The 16103-nt window shown below is 42.6% G+C and overlaps 1 long non-coding RNA gene across 1 annotated transcript in view; it reads right to left on the reverse strand.

Annotated features, from left to right (window-relative positions):
* The window catches only part of LOC144766826 (uncharacterized), a 463578-nt gene that overhangs the window by 110576 nt on the left and 336899 nt on the right, over window positions 1-16103 (reverse strand). Inside the window, exon 2 of the long non-coding RNA XR_013597945.1 lies at window positions 14386-14519. This is a non-coding gene — a long non-coding RNA (uncharacterized LOC144766826). The remainder of the gene's footprint in view (window positions 1-14385; window positions 14520-16103) is intronic.

Below are 16103 nucleotides of genomic sequence, written 5' to 3' on the forward strand. Positions count from 1 at the left end.
ATGACACAGCAATCAAACTGCGGACTGTACTCTTCCTCTTCCGATGTACTTGTCAATCCCTAAATGACTCTGGCTGGTCGTCCGCTGGACTACAATGTGGGATTTGATTGGCCATGTACTGCTCCAGCTCCGACACTCCAACGAATGTGAATAAATCATTCAAATTCACACCGATGTGTCATGTCCATAATCGATCAAGTATGAAAGTATGGATGAATGTAAGGACATTGATTGCACAAAAAGGTACACCCTGGGAAATGAAAGAAATGCGCATGTGTGACAGTGACACACATAGGCAGTGAGATGACTGGGAATGTGTGCACTAGCTGTGGCCTCATCGCTCTGAAACAGCAGTCGCTCAATTTCACAACTTTGCACCACGCAATGTTAGTAATAGGGCTGTATATGAAATGTCAAAGTCGTTGGCCGGCCTAAAGCAGTGTCCCCTATCACATTTGACAACAGAACATCTCTTCGCATACCTACTCATACTCAACTGGGTGCACATAGCCTGTAGTGATGGATCACATTGATCCACATGGCAAGAAGTTGGACACCATACTCACATTGCTGAAGACACGTAAGAGCACCGGTCTATCACCAACTATCTCAACCACAATGTCTGGCTCACAGAGGTGGAGCTGGCAATAGGGACTCACTGCTAAGTGAAATGCGTCAGTCAGTCCCTCCCTGTGTATGGACAATGCTCATTAAGGCACACGATTTGTCATTCTAATCAACACTCTTAACAGTTGAACACTAGTGCAGTTGCGTAGACTTAATTTTCATGTGCGTGTCAGTACAGGCAAGACAAGGGCCACAACATGCAGACCAATGCATCAGACACTAACAGGCAGCATTCGGTCATGGTACAGTTCCACGTGACAGGCGTTTTGCATGTGCCCGGGATGTTCTGCCATTGTGTAGGTGGCTTTCGTAGAACCGGCACTCTTCTGACCTGCGGCAGTTATGTGGATGATACGCCACAGCTCAGCGCAATGAGTCGTATGTGTGTGCAACGTTTGGCCCTATGGGTTTTTGTGTAGGTAAGTGTCAAGGGCATTCCATGCAAGAGTACCTCGGGCAAGGACCTCTGTGTGAGGTGTGTGGATACGTTGCTCTTTCATTGGCGCTGTGCGTAGTGTGGGAGACTTCATCATCTGCTATGGTATCTCTCTCAGGGGGTGCCTGCCGCATGTAAGACCAAGGTCGGAGGTGCAGATGTCCTTCCGCCTTATGTATTGAGACAAAAGTGCTTTCATCCCTAATGTTAGTCTGACTACTGCTTGCATTCCGTAAATGTGATGTGGCTTTCGCGCTGCAAAGGAGGCTAGGCCTTAGGCTTATGGTGCACCAATAGTGACACACACACAACTGTTGGCATGTATGAGCCAAGAGCCCGAGCAGTCTTGCGCTCCTTGTACAATCCCTTTGTGTGTGGCCGTCCTCCGGGTGCATGCAACATTGCAAAATTGTCGATTGCGGGCTGTGTGGCGCCGACACTGCGACAGAGAAACACGCATAAGTTGGTTTCCTGTCCAGCCCGGAAATTAACCACGCCCAGAGCCCATGGATAATTATTCACACCCCTATGCTGGCCTTGCGTACGCCGACCCAGCACACTCGGCTTACGTATAAAGGGAGGGACGACATCGCTACATGTCCCAGTTCTTCCCCACTGCCGGAGGTGACATGGCTGCGTCCGCCTGGGACATCACAAGACTCAATCATAAAGGGTCATGACTTGCGTTGCACAGACTTGTTGGCACTGGATAAACTGCGGCCGGCACGGGCCCACCACCATGGGACGGTTACTTTCGGTGCACTGAGGTAGGGTCACCTTAAGTCCTGAGCTGGTGTGCAGCCTGCGATGATACGCCGTCCTGGCGGTTCATACCGGGTTGGATTTACGTGAGCCCTGCTGGAGCGCAGTGTAGGCCTGAGCCAGAGGGCAGCGCGGGCCTACTGCCACGTAGCCTTGCCTCGCGGTACACAGAGTTAGTGGTACCTAAAGAACTGGGCGAGTGTGCAGCCTACGATGATGCCATGTGCAGTGATATCATCTTTGAAATTGCGAAATCAAGACCCAGAATCACGTGTGTGACCTTATGGCCCACGGTGCGGGGCTGCATGATGTGGAGGCTGCAAAGGTCGCGGGCCCTGGGCTTGGAGCTTGCACCGGCACCTGGCGGGCCCTCTTGGAGACACGCTGGTGGCAGAAGGTGAGCAGTGAGGCCTGTGTGAGCAGGGTTGGGCAAGTGATGATGGCTTATGCAATGGTATGAACTCTGCCATTCATAATTCTAGACTCTGTTTCAAAAAAGGGACCTGGTGGGGTGGACTGCGGTGTATACCGGCACGTGGTTGGAGACACACCGGTGGCAGCAGGTGAGCAGTGAGGCCTGGGTCCTCAGTGTCGGCACTCTCTCTCCCTCTCCTCCTTTCACTGTCTCTCTCTTTCTCTCTCTTCCTTTCACTCTCTCTTCTCTCCCTTTCTTGCTCTCTCTCTCTCTCTCTCTCTGTCCTTTGATGAGCGCATGACACACCTTCTTATCTTGAATTTTGTCTGGCAGGCTGTGACTTACAGATTGGCCAGAGAAGACCCGCCATGACTCTTCCAAATAGTTGTATTGAGTTTAAATTTAATAAAATATTTTGTTTGGGAATTCAAAGATGAATGAATGATTCTCTTTATTCTGACCACACATGAATGTTAATTTTTGCGACATCATGCAAATTGTTTTGTTCATGATCTTATGTAGTTGATGTCTTTGTTCGCGGGGGATACCTGGCGTAGGGCCCGGGGGTGGGGGGGTCCTGGGGGTGGTGGCGGTGGGTGTTGTGGCCCTCTTGGGACTCCGAGCTGCATGATCAGTGGCTCCAAGGCATCTGTTGTTCTTCAGGTGTGGCTCTGGGCTGAGCTCCCTTTTATTGTGCAGCTGTATAGACCACTAGTTCAGTCTGAATGAATCTTCAAATCAAATTGTTTTTAATTCTTCATCTTATTTTTCAGAAATGTTGTACTTTTTGAAAGGATTTTTTTCAGTGGAAGAAGTTTTTTCAAAAACCTATTTACAAGGGGGGCCATTATTTTAAGAAGAAGTATCTACAAAAACTTTATGTAAAAAGGAGAAATTTATAAAAACCTTTTTAGAAGAAACAAGAAATCTCGTTTACACCGTGAAAAACCACTGTAATCATTCTGTGTCACTATCATACGCATACAAAAAACATTCACTCACATGTCAAAGAAAATGAAAAAAAGTCAGAAAAAGTGGAAAAGAAGTCCCTCACCTAGAACATTTAATTCTATTTCTTGGTGGTGGGGTACTAAAAGACAACTATTTTATACAACACTGTCTTGATCAGAAAACAAAGGCCATCTAACATATTTTATATCTTTCACTTGTGTACAACAAAAGGGAATGACAGATTGGCCTAAAACAAAAGGTTGACGTGTTTCAAAGCCCCTTAAATGTGGGGGTTCTCCTCAGGACCAAGAAGGAATATCCTGAAAAACACAGGATGACAACCATTCTTACTATCCATTCTAAATGAACATCCTTCAACTAACGAACAGACATACAGCACTCATGTTTTACCTCTCGATGCTTGGTTGAATCAGTACAATCAGGTTTTGGCGCAAGGTCTTTGACTTCCCAGCCGGGGTGAGTCCTTCGGGGTCTATCGGTGGAGTCTCTGTATATTTCATAAAAGTATGGCAACGCCATTAGTGTAGCGTGTACACAGATGGAGGAACTTCAGTCTTCAATTCAAGAAATTGGTTACCTTAATGTATGGATGTCTCAAATTTGTTGATATATTTTCTTTAAATAGTCTGTGTTCATACTTTGATTTGATCGAACCTAAATGAGATAAATTGTACAATCAGGGCTCCTGTACTTAGGCTAAATATAACAGACATTCAAGGGATCATGCGTTATAAGCATGATCTAAAAATGTAATTAACATTATTATTGCACTACCTTCCCTGACACTTAAACAGCATCTAAGTTGATCTTACTTTTGCCTTATTAAAAAGGATTGCGGGTACTTTTTAAAAAAATACATGAGTTAGGGGCAAATACATAAAACATGCAAAAGGGGTTTGGTTGTGTGTCCACAGAGTCAACAGTTGGTTTTGTGTTTGAATACCGGGTTTCATTTCCCCTCAAATTCATTGATCAGGATATAAAACAATCTGAACCTTAAAAAAAATATTTTAATATTCTCTGGCAGGTTTGACCTTAAATACTCTTGGCTCTGAAAAAAGGGTATTAAAGACTAAGCCCATGTGATTGTATTATTTAGCCTGAGCCAAGTCACAGTCCCTCTGCCTAAGAGTAAAAGTTCCACGATTTAGCTGAGCCAGTGACTCTAGGTCAGGTAACTTTTGCATTTCTACAGTTGACAATAAGATATACAACTCTATGTCCTTGTATGTTGTTTTTCCTATTTCCTGATGGATTAGAAATTATATTGGAACCGTTTTGTACAGTGCATGAATGAGTGCTACTGTAATGAAGTGATATACAGATTTTAGATGTAATTCCAGCCTGATGACAAAATGAGGGGTAGTGGCGCGGTGATGAAGGAGATTCTGTCCATGTTGCATAAAAATGTTATTGAGGCTAGCAATGGTCTTGTGATTTAGCACAGGAGATGTATATAGCAGGTATGGAATGAGTTTCATATTTGTTGCTTTCAATGATACTTTATTGCCTTACTGCCAAACAAATTTGCAAATCTTATAACCGATTTGAGGATCATGGTTGACTTAAGCTTTCTGATGGCTAGATGGTTAGACCATGATATCTTGCTATCATATGTCACCCCAAGGTAATCATATTGTTTGACTGTTTCGATCCTAGAATCTCCTGGGACCCACCCTGCAGACGTGGATTATTCTCCAAAAGGCATGATGTTAATGTTTGACTGATTAGCAATTGATCCATTCTCCAAGTTGAATTTGTTCAAGTGGTTTAATTGTTGTTGAAGCTCTTTTGGTGTTATGACAGTATCACCAGATCGTCAGTGTAAACAAAATATACTATTTGTGTACTTCCCAACTTGGGCAGGATGCCTTAGTCTGACTCTAACAACTCAGTTATATCGGCGATGTACAAGAAAAATAATAAAGGGGCCAAAATATAACCTTGTCCGAGGCCATTGTCGGTGCGGAGTTGTTGTATCAAGGTAAGGTCGGTAGATAGCTTTATCTGGAGGCACGTAATGGAATGTAGTTCAACGAGAAGATGCAACACAGCAAACAAGGCTAGATTTTTCATTCCTTGAGCTTTGACCATAACCTTTGCCGATTCACGTTGTCGAATGCAGTGGAGTAATCCACAAAACAGGCATATAACATTGATTTCTTTGTTAATAATATTTTTGCAAGTAAAGTTAATGTCATGATGTTGTCAACAGTTGAAGAACCAGAGCGGAATCGATGTTATGTTAATGGTACTAACAGTTGTTCCTCTGCCCAATTCTTCAGTTTGCTTAATAGGTGCTTGGCAAATAACTTTCCTTCGAAGTCTAAGAATGCAATTAATCTGTAACTAGTTAGATCATGCTTGGGGCCCCTCTTGTAAACTGGATGAGTTACCGCACCTTTCCAAGAGGATGGTACCTGTCCAGATTTAGTTACATAGGAGAATAGCTGTTCCAGAAGTGTCCTCCAGACAGTGACCTCTTATTTGACTAGATCCATCGGTATGACATTTGGACCGCCGCGTTAGAAGAGCGAAAGTTTCTTATTAATTTTGATATTTCTTTATTAGACATGTCAGGATATGTTGCAGTGTCTCTTGGAGGTTGGAATGAGCAGTTGATTGAAGAATTTTTATAGGGAGATTATGTGTGTTTGCCACTTGTCATTTGGTATAAATAGGCCGTTTTTTTTGCTTTGATTTTATGTGTAGTGTAATTTGGGAACATTAAGACAGTGGGGTGCCAGGTTTCTCAAAAACATATTACACAATAGTGTTGAATGAAGTTTGAACATTTTTCCACCACGTGATTTGATTGCCTGTGGCAGGCAGCCTGCTATATTCCAAGATATGATAGAAAGTTAATTGCTCACAGGTTCCGACGTTCTCAGCACATTTGATATACCGATTTGTTTTTTGGAGCAGCAATTGATTTGTTGCTCGTAAGATCTCTGGGCGTGAGATTGGTCTCACATTTGGAGCAGTTCCTCTTGCTGTGATTTGTAAATGTTCAAATGTCATAATTGTAGCTGGTTTATAACAGTGAGCAACCCAAACTAGCCTTGAGGGCTTGGGTAAGTATATATGAAAAGGTAAAGGGTGCCTTCAAGGGAATTTGTTCTAAATATATTTATGATTTCAAAGTATTCGGTATAAATTAATGATCCCAAGATTTAAACTAATCAAAGATTATTTGGTCACATAAATTTCATAAATTGCAAGATAATGACAGTCAACAAACAAATACACAAAGACAAAACAGAGATAGACGGGTGTATATGAGAATATTGAGTTTATCTTTGAGTAAAAAAAGGCAGCAAATATTTATATACAAATATAGAAAACAGAACTACAGGAATTACAGTAGTAAATCAATATTTCACGCTGTAGGTACTGAAAGCACCCTTCCTATGCAACAAGTTTATAAATAAATTCACAGTAGGAGAAGGCGATGGTTGACGTTTCGGTCTCTTATGTGTTCATCTGTGAGACCATCTTCAGGACTGTGTAATTTATATTTGTAATGCCCTGTGGTAATGAAACAAAAATATTTACAATTACCTGGTCATCTAAACTTTGAACAATCAAATATTACACCCGGATTTTGACTGAAATACAACACATAAATACGAAAAAACAACCATATATACAATCATTATAAATCTCATCGATATAATATATTAATCATATCAAGACACTTCATTTAGGAAGACTCTATTTAAGAATGATACATATTGTTTCCAATCATTTAAAGTACAAAAATCACCTAACATCACAGTACAGTATCCTATCCTCATATGTCCACAGATTGATATTAAAGCAGTAGTAAAATACCAGATAGACTCATCTTTAGTCGGAGTCACATATCAAAAAAATGATGATACAGAAAAATGGCTTAATAAGCTGATTTACGGCCTTATTCTGAAATCAATAAGGTGTGGATAGCCTAAGGCTGAATGAGTTACATCAAACAAGCCATGCAGTCTAGATCTGTGATAGCAGCTAGAAGGCTATGATGGATACAGAACATGTCCAAAATGTAAAGGCTTATGGTAATTTTCACCAAACAGAAGAATACTAGTGTGCATATTGAAATACCTTATTGGACAGTAGGAATGCCACGAGATTGTCCATGTCTCTGTCTACTGGCAAATTTAGTGCAGAGAGATACTAATCTGGGGACAAGAGTATTTGATTAAAGTCTGAATTTCAATCATATCCAAGTTTTTAAAGACTTTTAATGTAAGGGAAAATACCTGAATTGTATTTAAAACAGAGCAATCTGTGTGAAGATACGTGTGACTGCTGCACATCAGAAGGAAGACACACAACGTGTGAAGCGACACGGTGTTGTTTCACGGTGTTGTTGACTGTCATTATCTTGCAATTTATGAAATGTATGTGACCAAATAATCTTTGATTAGTTTAAATCTTGGGATCATTAATTTGTCCTACCGAATAGTTTGAAATCATAAATATATTTAGCACAAATTCCCTTAAAGGCACCCTTTACCTTTTCATAATTGTAGCTGGGCCTTTATTATGCGGTATGATTGTCGGTGAGAGATTATGGGAAACAACATGCCCATGTAATTTCCTGAGCACGAGTGGATGTTTGAGTTTTTCGTGTTGAGACACACTGATCCCCCAGTCTCTCAGTGTCAATATCCTTTGGGCCGTTGTTTGCTAAAACCATGTGGTTTTAGTAAGTTCTAAATCGGAGTTTTATTTGTTGCAACAAATAAACAAACGTTTGACAACGATTGACTTCTAGGTCATCTAATGAATTCAGTAAAGTCAATATGTTCTGATGATTTAAGATGTCGTGAGAGCCCTCTAATTTGGGTGATGATGTAAAGTCTACTATGCACTTATCCTGCTTTAGGGCCGGCTCATTGTGAGTAGGTATTTTGGTACACCTGTTTGGGTAGTTTGTGGCTGTCATACGTGACTGCCCTCTATTTAACTGTTGCAGGAAGAAGACACTTCCATTATATTAACATTTCAGTCTTGGAGATTCTCTTGATACCAGTATTGCATGAGTCGGATGTGGATTGGCTAAGACAGGTAGATCGAAGGGCTTGGCTTAAAGTGATTTTGTTATCTTAGCTGCACCAGTCATTATCATTTTGAGCAGCTTCGAGTTGTTATTTGGCACTGAAGAAAGAGTTGCACTAGCTTGAATATATTTTTGATTGTTATTTGACATGTAAATATGCACCCTTGATTGCAGGGCTTTACAATAAGATGGTTGTGTTATTGGCATTAAGGTACCGGACGTAGATGGCAAAGCTGAACTGGCCGGGGCAGAAGTAATAGTTGGCAGATACTCACCAGCACTTAATGTCATTATTGCCATGTGTGAAGTAGTAGTGGACTTCCTCACTGTGACTGTAGCATGTTTTACTTGCTCATCACTCAGCAGAAGGTCTACTTAAGGTTGAGTTGTTGTTTTGGCTTTTCTTGAATTTTCAGCAATTATGGCAAATTGAGATTCAATGTATCACAGGCAACTTTTTTCATTGGTGGTTTGTCAAATATGATTCTTTGTGTTATCTGCTATAAGATTTTTATACTTTTAATGGTAGAAGTTGAAGAGGGTCGATGACATCATCGAGTTGCTCAAGGTGGTTTGAGGCAGTTGTTAATTCGCTTAGGTTTTGATTGATCAAGTATAGTACTTTACAATATTATTTCATCATCGTCAATTCCGCTGCAATCTGTTTGAGAAATACAACCTGGTTAGATAGTAGTAAGGATTGAAATGTTAAAATTTCTGACGTTTGTGACAGCGTATTAATCATTTCTCCTATTCCAGTCAGCACAGGAAAGGTCGGGGTGTGTCCTCCTCTTCTAAGGATTTAGGTTCATGATTTCCCCTAATTGAATTTTGGTTATTTTGGCTTAACCCTGTATCTAAGTTATTGGGGTTTGAAGCCTGTCCATGTGGGATAGTATAGTCTGGATTGCCAAAGAGTTCCAATTCCTGCAATCGGACAAGTGATATTGAATTGTTAAAAAATTGACTGATGGTTCAACTTGATCAATTTCGATGTTGGTATCCATGTCCTTACCTACTGTTGCGCTAGTCTCTTCATGTCCGTAGACTGAGTCAGTTTCCGAATTGAGTTCTGCATCAGAATTGTTTGTGAAATCTGTAGTTTCTTGATTTACTTGGTTTGCTGCAGATGGAGATCCCAAGGACAGAGTCGTGATATTAGAAGTCATTGTATCAGACTCTGGAACTTGTGGATGCACAATGGATTCCAGAGATATGCTTAGTGAGCTGGTTGTCACTCCTTCCAATAATGGTGTCCTTATTTCTGAGTTCACACTGAGAGGCTTGCCAGAAGAGAGATCTTTTCTCCTAAAGTAATCTTGTATCAATTGCTGCGTGGTGTTTACTTACACAGTTGATACAAGTGATGCTGATTTAGCTATTAGGAACTGGCCTACCTCAACACTCTTGCTAGCTGAACAGTCTTGGTTTGTGTGCCTTGCCCCTCAGTCATGTCTATAATGTTTTTAAAAAAATATCCCTTATTGGTTCTCTTGATTTCTTCAATTTATTAGAGGCTTTAAATCTCAGATTAAAAGACGCTAGCAGCCCAATTTTGCAGAACAAGTTTTCATTCTCCAGCCGGCAGATGGGTGGATGGTGTAGTACAACCTTGGTGGGGAAGGACTAGTTGGTGAGCAAGCCACACCAGCACCTAGACTGGCCACTTCTGCATGCCGCAGTCCTCAACCCTACAGTACTGCGCCTATTACACAGTTACCTTGCACAAAGCTTACGTTTAACTCTCTGGACTTTGAGAGACCCCCAGCGGCTCTCCAGAAGCCTCCATTTTTTAAAAGGTGGGTCGGTATAGCCTGGGGAGGTCACAGGCACTAGCTTAAGTAAAACACAGCTCAATGACTCTGTAGTTCATTGTATTTTGTTGTAATTTGTATAGCACCTCGTTCCACAGCGCTTCCCACAAGAAGCTGCTCTTTCCTGCCACAAACTGGAATAGCCGGTGCTGATGGGCTACTGCGAGCTGTAGAGCACTGGAGATATCCCTCTAACCTGGAAGTAATGGAGCAATCACAGGGTGTCTGGCCCCGGAGCAAGCGGCAATGGCAACCACTCTAAGTTGCTCCACTGAACCAGCAAGCAGGGAAGCATTTCACCCCTCAGCACTGATGCCGCGGCCTGCCTCGTCCAGCCCTGCCCAACCCTGCCTCAACATCTCTCAGCTCATCTCTTACTGCTCGGCATCTGCATACCGCCGGTGAGGGTGAGCTGATGGAGGAGCTGATGAATATCTGTGCAGGCAGCAAGGGGGGGTGGGTCTGGAGACTCCACAGGGAGGGCAGCACAGGGGGGTAGTGGAGCAAAACGAGGCAAGGTAGCTAAACAGCCCCAGTTTTGGCTCAGCTGTAGCAGCGAGAGTCTGCGTGCATAGCATCAATGTCAGCAAGAAGGCAAGGAATGCCTTGCACTTTTCAACCTGGTCTTGTATGAGCAGATCATCTGTTTATTGCATCATAGAAAGCCTATTGGAACCAATCTTGGGTAGAATGGTAGACTTGGCCAGTGAGCGTACAATGTCGGCATTGCAGAGTTTAAACAGCATGGGAGCTAGAACACACCCATATTTTATTCCCCCTGTGGTCAGGATTTGATATGTGGCTGAATGATCTGAGCCCATCTTCATGAGGACCTATCTGTCGGAGTAGAGGGAGATGATTTCTCTAAGTAGGGCAGGGAGAATGCCCCACTATGCCAGTTTGGTCCAAAGTATGTTGCGGTCAACGCCATTAAAGGCTGAAGAGTAATCCACAAAACACACTAAAAGGGGTGGTCTTGGTGAAAGGGAAGCACAATGCGCCTGCTATGACAAGACAAAATTGTTATCCACAGTAGAGAAATGTTGTCTGAAGCCAGTTTGGTAAAATGGTTTGATGTTTGCTTTGACTTGCCATGCCTCAAGTTCATGTAGTAAAAGTTTGCAGAGGCTTTTGTCTCAACACCAAATAGTGTAAGTAAAATTGATAATTTTCTGGGATGGCATTGCGCCAATTTTCATATATTGGGTAAATGATGGACCCCTTCCAGGAGCGCGGGACCTCTGCAGTTAGAAAACAGCCTACATACAAGGGGATGAGCAAATCAACTCAGAAGTCGATATCTGCCTTAAAAATGCTCCAGGAAAACCATTAGGGCCGAACACCCCATTGGCTCTCATGGATTGAAGGGCCAAAACCTGTGCTGCCAGAAAAGTTGAGGGGAGATACTGTCTGAAATAATTAACTCCGGCCTCAGTATTTTCTGGGTTCCTAATGAGGCCCCTAGTGAAAGAAGGATCACCATTGAACGCAGCATTTAAATTATCCTTGCACTGCTGCAGCTGCCACATTGGGCAATACAATGTTTGAAAATTATGCACCATGCCTAATTAGTAGAAAATCGGTGATGCATGCAGCTCAAAGTGTTTCTTAGGAGCCCACCAATGTTTTAGCTTTGGTAACCAGGTGGGGTAAGGTAAGCGTTGGGGGAGTGAGAAAAAACGAATTACATGTTTAACATGCATGCTAAAGAGAACGTACCATTTGTTCTCATGCATTTAATTGTCTTGACATTTAGTTGTGAGCATTTCCAGGTGTTATACAGTTTCAAGTAGACCAGCTCATTTTTTGTCATTTCATTGTAAATATTATAATGAAAAAATATATAAGTAATATTACACTGAAAATATTTTTTGGGGATAGTGTTGGAGAGGGAAATAAGTGTGTAAGTGTAACGTTTTAAGGCTAAGGGAAAGCTAAAGCATTAAAGGTAAAGGTATGGGTAAGGGGTTAAGGGTTACAGGTAAGTGGCAAGGGGTTAAGGTGAGTGGTTAGGATTAAGGGGTTTAGGGCAAGCAGTTCATTATAAGAGAGTGGGGATAATTGTACGGGGAAAGGGCAATGGGTTTATGGACTAGTGTAGGCGTAAAGGACAAAGGGGTATTAGGTTAATGGTGCAAAGGTATGAGTAGGGAGTTAAGGGTAAGAGGTTAAGGGGAGGATGTTAGAGGTTAGAGTAAGGAGATAAGACTAGGGGGTCAAGGGAGGAGAGATAAGCAGCTATGCATAAGAAGCATGGGGTAAGAGGTTGAGGACAAGCGGACAAGGGGATAAATATAATCGGTTAAATTTATGGGTAAGAGGAAGTGGTAGACAGTTAGGGCTAAGGGCAAAAGTATAAGATTAAAAGGAAATGGTTAAAGCTAAAGGATAAGATTAGAAGTAATTAGTTAAGAAAGTGTCAGTGTTAATGGTAAGGTGTTAAGGGTAAGGGTAAAAATGTAAAGGCTATGAGGTTAAGTGTATAAAGGTAAGGTGTAGGAAAGTGCCTCTTGTTGCATGGTTAGCCCCCACTTTTTGTCTGATGTGATTTCGAACTGGAAGTGCACTAGGCTCCTGCCAACCAGGTTCCCAGTGTCAGATCTCTTTCCCCACAACTTTACCACAATTGACTCTCTGTAAGTCCCTGGCAAATTCTGCCCCTGGTACTTGGAGGGAGAGTTCTGAAGAGGGTCCTCGAGGGCAGCAGCACTGTGCCATCCACAGGACCCCTCACCAAGGCTATCCACTCTGCTAGGAGTCAACATGGCACACAGCCCTGTGTGCCATGGCACTCTTACACTGCTGAGATATAGGTAAGCTACCCCTACTGCAGGCCTTTAGCTCTAAGGCAGAGTGTGCTATATCCTATGTGAGGGTATATCAGCATGAGAAAATATGCCTCCACAATTTCCAATCCATTCTGGGTGTTGTAAGTGAACAGGGTGCATGAGCTGGATAATATTCAAGACAAGTTTCATAGCTCCATGATGGCTTCACTGATTTCTAAGATATTAATAAATCCTTACTGATGTCAGTCTGGTAATTATTATTAAATTCACACAGGAGACCCTTTTAGAGGGTCCCCTGAAACCTTACCAAACACTGGTGTTGCCCCTGACTGGTTTTGATCAGCCTGTCACCACCAGACATGTTTCTGGACCCATGGGGGGAGGGGGGGCAGTGCTCTCTGGATCCAGGAACAAAGCCTTCTCAGGGCGGAGGTGGTCACACCTTCCCCAAAGCAGGATCAGCCTAGCAGGAGCGGGAAGCTTCAAAGGACATGCCGCCTTTGAACCCTGCCCCCAGCCTTCTGCTGTTAGAAGTGGACAGCGACCCCCAGTCGAACTCCACTTTTGATGGGAGAACTAGTGGGAGAATCAGGTAAATTAGGAGATGTGTCTACCTTCACCCTGCCCCACCCCTTAGGTGGGACAGGTGAGGTAGAACCCACTTTTCAATAGCTGCCATTTTGAGGATGGGGATTGTAGCCTATTAGGAACCAGGGATATGCCACTGCAGGTCAGCAGCTCATTGACTACTGCCTGACCTCCCCTCTAACGCCTCTAAATTCTGTATGTAGGTGCCCCCGAGAACCTGTGTTAAAATTCGACTGACCTGAATGAAGACGGTGAGAGAAGACTGCAGACGTTTCAAGAACTGAGCCCTACTGCAGAAAAAACTGGCACAGACTCTGCCAAATGCAAAAGAACTCAACAACTGCAACTTTCTCTCCTTCCTGAGACCTGCAAGACCTCCAAGAAACCCCAGAGTCCTTGCAGCCTTCACAGATTGCCAAGAACCCCCTTTGGGATGTAGGCTCTAGTTCTCGGCCTCCACCAGTAAAAAAACACTGTAGTGAGGACCGGCACGGATTGTGTAGACTCACCACCCTCAACCACTACAGCACATCCATCAGCTCCATTGGCTCCTCACAGCCTAGTGCCCGATGCTGGAAACAGCCCTATTTTCGTGAACCGGCACCCTCTTGCATGTGGTGTCAATTGTGCTGAAGCAGCAACATGGGCACGACCGCCATCCTCAATGGACTGCCCTGCATCTCACCTGTGCCCCGACCACAGCCGATAGTGCCCCTACAACCTTTGGTCGCTCCTAGCCAGGACATCCGAAAGGTCCTGCTAAGCCCAAGGCCTGGGCCACCAAAGACCTTCATCCTTCCAGTGAAGTCCACCTCAGAAACCCGAGAGATCGTTGCCAACTGAAACCCCACGGCAGATTCCTGCTCCTAGTGACCACAATGGTAACTGTTTGGGAGTCCCCCATCTCCTTTGAACTCCATTACCTTCTCCCAGCGACCGCGCTGGTAGCTGTGTTGGTGGACATCTGATCTCCATTGAAAACCTGCGATAACTGTTGCTTTCCCCGCCGTCCGTGATAGTAACTATTTGGTGGTATCTTCCGCTGTGCACTGAAATACTAAAAGAATTGCATATTTTTTACTGTACTGCATTTTCTTCAAATCGCCAAAAGTATACAAAGTATTTACCAGATTTTGAAGTCTTGCTTCTCAAATCTAAAGATGAATGTTATTGTTATACAAAGTGGCCTCAGATTTATTCTTGATTGTGTGTCTCATTTATTGTCTCTGGTGAGTACAACAAATGCTTAGCACTACCCTCTGATAACCCTAACTGCTTACCCACACTACCACAAAAAGAGCATTAGAATGATCTACTTTTACCTCTGTGTACCAGTTGGGTATCCACTGGACTTCCGGCACAGTGTACTTCATTTTAGTGCACTATATAGAGAACCAGTGTCCTACATAAGGGAGTAAGGGTTTAAGGATAAGAGATAAGGTTAGGGATAGCTAATGTAAGGAGTTATGTGTAAAGGGCAAAAGGTAAAATGCTAAGGGCATCAGGGATCAAAGGCAATGGGTTATGATTAAGGTTACAGACTAAAGGACAAGAATAAGAGGACCAGGGGTATGAGGTTAAGCCTATTGCATTAAGGCGGTCAAGAGAAGAAAATATCTATCTATCTATCTATCTATCTATCTATCTATCTATCTATCTATCTATCTATCTATCTATCTATCTATCTATCTATCTGATAGAGCACTTACAATACTCTAAATTGTATGGGTGCACTATACTCATGATGTAAACGCACTCACATGTTTTTTTGTCGTTTGAAGTGTTTTATGATTATTAAATGCATTTATTCACGTCACATAAGTTTTGAAATGTAGTGAGCACATTTACGTAGGAATTTTCGTGTATTAGAAAACATAATTCCTGTATGCGTAATGTGCAGGATGAAATTATACTCGGGCAATGTAATTATGTTTAGTTTAAGTTACCAAACTTGTAGGCCCCAATTGTAGGTTGTTTGATTTTTGGTTTTCCTTGGTTGCTCAAGAATTAATTAAATAAATCCTGTTGTGCTCGAAGATAGTGTGTTCTCATCCTACTGCAGGTGCTGGAATTCGACCTCATTATTTTAGATTTAAGGAGATACCCGGAATGTCTTTGAAGAAGACTGCAAGGCGAGAAGGGAGGACGCCTTTTGTGTCTGGCCTATCTGGGAACCAAGGCCACTGGAAAAAAGAGTTTAATTAATTAAAGCTTCTATGGAATCTTACTGGAAGATGTTACAAATGAAAAAGTTAGCACATGACGTATTGTGGGTTGATCATTGTCTTTTTGTATGATGCGAAGGGACAGATTCAGGGGACTTCTGCCAACTTTCGGAGGAGAAGGAGCATCTTAGAGCGAGCTCCATAGCTTTAAGATATCAGATCCATTTGACGTGAGTACTTCTTAGGAAGTCAACACGTGCTGACACCTTTGAGATATGATACATGTGAGATAGGTAGGACCCTCATTTAGATCAGTGAAAATGAAATGAAAAGAGAACTGGACTCTGCTTCTATTCTTTGCTGCATTTTGATTTTGGAGTTCATCACATTATGTCTTCTGTGCCCAATGAATTATATTCGTACACTCGGCTCTGTATTGATTTTTATGTACCGATATACTCTGATATTGACGTGTG

The sequence above is a fragment of the Lissotriton helveticus genome, chromosome 7, assembly GCF_964261635.1.
Source record: "Lissotriton helveticus chromosome 7, aLisHel1.1, whole genome shotgun sequence".
In the NCBI taxonomy this organism is placed as follows: domain Eukaryota; kingdom Metazoa; phylum Chordata; class Amphibia; order Caudata; family Salamandridae; genus Lissotriton; species Lissotriton helveticus.